Source organism: Canis lupus, chromosome 12, assembly GCF_011100685.1.
Source record: "Canis lupus familiaris isolate Mischka breed German Shepherd chromosome 12, alternate assembly UU_Cfam_GSD_1.0, whole genome shotgun sequence".
NCBI lineage: Eukaryota > Metazoa > Chordata > Mammalia > Carnivora > Canidae > Canis > Canis lupus.
In genome coordinates this window covers 62,670,365-62,674,108 of record NC_049233.1, presented here as the reverse complement: position 1 = coordinate 62,674,108, position 3,744 = coordinate 62,670,365, and the positions used below count along the sequence as shown (strand labels likewise).

General features: G+C 40.0%; 1 pseudogene; it reads left to right on the top strand.

Annotated features, from left to right (window-relative positions):
* Window positions 1-941: 941 nt before the first annotated feature.
* On the top strand, window positions 942-3,200 carry LOC100683439 (annotated as a pseudogene).
* The last annotated feature ends 544 nt before the right edge of the window (window positions 3,201-3,744 follow it).

The window sequence follows — 3,744 nt, the reverse complement described above, 5'->3', positions numbered from 1 at the left end:
GCCCCTCCCACTCATGCTCTCTCTCTCAAAAAAAAAATCTTAGAAAATTGTCAAAAATGTCTAAGATATACATATTTATTTATGCATACACACAATGGAATATTACTCAGCCATAAAAATGAACAAAATCTTGTCATTTATGACTACATAGATTACCTAGAGAGTTTTATGCTAAGTGAAATAAGATAAAGAAAATGCCATATGACTTCATTTATATGTGGAATCCATGAAAACAAAACAAATGAACAAACCTAAATTTAGAACAGACTCATAAAAACAAAGAACTAACTGGTGGTTGCCAGAGGGGAGGGCAGAGGAAGAGATGGGTAAAATAGGAAAAAGGGATTAAGGGTTACAAACTTTTGGTTGTAAAATAAGTCACAAGGATAAAAAGTATAGCATAAAGAATATAGTCAATAATATTATAATAAGGTTATATGGCGACAGATGGTAACTATACATACCGTGGCAAGCATCAGGTAACGTATAGATTTGTCAAATCACTATGTTGTGTACCTGAAACTAATGTAAAAGATACCTGGGTGGCTCGGTTGGTTGACCATCTGACTTTAGTTCTGGTTGTGATCTCGGGGTCCTGGGATTGAGACCATGTCCCCTCATACTCAGCGGGGGAGTCTGTTTATCTCCCCCCACCCCCGCTTGTCCTCTCACTCTCTTGCAAATAAAGTCTTTTTAAAAAAGATATGACTAAGACAGTTGAGAAAATGTGAACATCATCTGGATATTTGACAATATCAATTTGCAAACATTTTATACATAATTATAGTAGTATAGTTATTTTGGGGAGTCCTTTATCTTTTGAAGATACATGAGAAATGTTTACAGATAAAATGCTACAATGTCTGCAATTTACATTAAAGTAATCCAGTGTAACCCCGTGCTGTCCTGAGACTGAACCAGACTCTCCCTTGGACCTAACCATGAGGCTCATCCTGTCGCTCCCGGTTGTGGCGGTGGTTCTGTGGATGGTTTTGGAAGGCCCAGCCTTGGCCCAGGTGGCCTCACAAATAATCAGAACTTTGGAGTGCATCCCAGATTAGCTGAAGGAGTTTGGTAACACCTGGAGGACAAGGCATGGGAGGCCATTGAGAGCATCAAGCTGAGTGACATTCCTGCGAAGATCAGGAACTGGTTTATGGAGACTTACAATAAAGTGAAAGAATGGCTTAAAACTAACTACCTTCTCTTGAGTACCAGAAGAGCTGCCCCCTCCTCTGTGGCTGTGCCCCAGGAGGAGGCTCCAAAATTTCCTTTTTTTTTTTAATTTTTTTTTAATTTTATTTATGATAGTCACAGAGAGAGAGAGAGAGAGAGAGGCAGAGACACAGGCAGAGGGAGAAGCAGGCTCCATGCACCAGGAGCCCGATGTGGGATTTGATCCCGGGTCTCCAGGATCGCGCCCTGGGCCAAAGGCAGGCGCCAAACCGCTACGCCACCCAGGGATCCCTCCAAAATTTCCTATACTCTGGCTCCTGTGCTGAGAACTTAATAATGCCCCCATGTTCACCTCCATCCCCTAATAAAAATCACATAGAAGGGGGAAAAAAAAGTAATCCAGCATGAGGGTGGAGTGTCAATGGGAATATTGACAAAACAAGGTTGATTGGATGATGAATATATAGGATTTTATTTTGCTATTTTCCTTACTTTAAGTAAAAAAAAAAATCCTTAATAATAATTTTAAAATCCTCTATCCTTGGAAAAAAATTAAATAAGGATTCTCATAAAAGTATAGGGAGGTTGAATATTTTGGGGGAAACCGCAAATACTTTATATATTAATGCTTTACATATTTATCATTGTTTCTTGTTTCACATCATTTACTATGTTTATTTTCACAGTGTTGAATAAGAAATGAATTCATAGAGGTGAAAATTAGAAAGAGTTGTAGAGGGATAAAGTGATAAGTCTCATTGCCATTGCTGGCCTTTGTCACTTAATTTTCTATCCCCAGAGCCCCCTCCCACCTTGCCCTTCCTGGGATCAATGCTATCCTTTTCTCATACACACCATTTGTAATGGCTGCAACACATTGCATTATGTAGACATTCTGCAATTTGTTGGACAATTTTCTTATTGTTGAACATTGAAGCAGGTCTCATTTATTGACGAAGCTTCCCATGCTTTAGATCTTACATTATTGATTATTCCTCATTATTGACCAAATGTTTGTGTTCCTCCAAAAATCATATATTGAAATCCTAACCCCTAAAGTGATGGCACTAGGAAGTGGGGTCTTTGGGAGGTGATTAAGTCATGAGGATGAAGCTTTGTAAATGGGATTAGTGCCCTTAAGAAAGAAGCTTCACAGAGCTCTCTCGCTCTTTCTGCTGTGTGAGGGTACAAGGAAACAGCAGTTTGCAACCTGGAAGAAGGCATCATCAGAATCCCACCATGCTGGCACCCTGATTTGACCTTCCTGTCTCCTGAACTGAGAAACAAATGTTTGTTGTTTAAATCACCCACTCTCTGAGATTTTTGTTATAGCAGCCTGAATGGACTAAGACTTTCCTTTATTTTCTGGATTATTCTATTAGTTTCAAGCAGAGCATTTAAAGCATCTTCAGGGACACCGGGGTGGCTCAGTGGTTTAGTGCCCGTCTTTGGCCCAGGGTGTGGTCCTGGAGACCCGGGATCGAGTCCCAAGTCGGGCTCCCTGCATGGAGCCTGCTTCTCCCTCTGCCTGTGTCTCTGCCTCTCTTTCTGTGTCTCTCATGAATAAATAAATAAATAAAATCTTTAAAAAAACATAAAAAAAATCTTCAATTATTTTATTACTTGAAAATACAAAACAGAAAAACCTTCTCTTAACCCCACATCCCACTCCAGCTACCTCTCTCTTACTCTTCACTCCTGCACACCCTGATCCAATACCTCGATATTCTGTTGGAATACACCACCTTTACCGCTCAGATTTATCCAGTTTCCATCAAGCTTTTCAGGAAGATTGCCTCCCCTCTGGGAAGTCAGCCTGCAGGGATCAATCTTGGATAAGTTAACTCTAGTTTTCTATTTTATACTCTTTTTCTTTTCTACTTTATACTCTTAAATTAGGTTTCAAACACCATCTATACAGTGACATCTCCAAGTATTCATCTCTAGCTCAGAATAGCTATGTGTTCACATATCTACCTGATATCCCCACTTCACTACCTCAGAGCTACTTCAGACTCTTGTGACATGATCTACTCTTTTTTCTTTTTTAAAATTTTATTTACTTATTCATGAGAGACAGAGAGAGAGAGAGAGGCAGAGACACAGGCAAAGGGAGAAGCAGGCTCCATGCAGGAAGCCTGATGTGGGACTCGAACCCAGGAATCCGGGATCACACCCTCAGCCAAAGGCAGGCACTCAACCTCTGAGCCACTCGAGAGCATCCCATGATCTACTCTTCTAAACTTGCTTCTGTCCTTGTGTTTTCTGTTCCAAGCATTGATACTGTCAATTATGCAGTTGCATGATCCACCTTCCTCATATTTTCCATACCGATCCATCATCAGTTATTGATTTTATCAGCAAAATATTTCTCAATCCAGTCTGTTCTCTCTACTTACAGAGTCATTATGCTAGTTCAAAAGACAATCATCTCTCACTTAGACTAACTAGTACCCCTAACCAGTCTTTCCTTATGTACTCTACCATGAACCCAATTCATTCTTCATACTTTGGGAGGAGAGATTTTTATTTTTTCCTTTTGAAGAAGGATCTGATCATATTATTCCC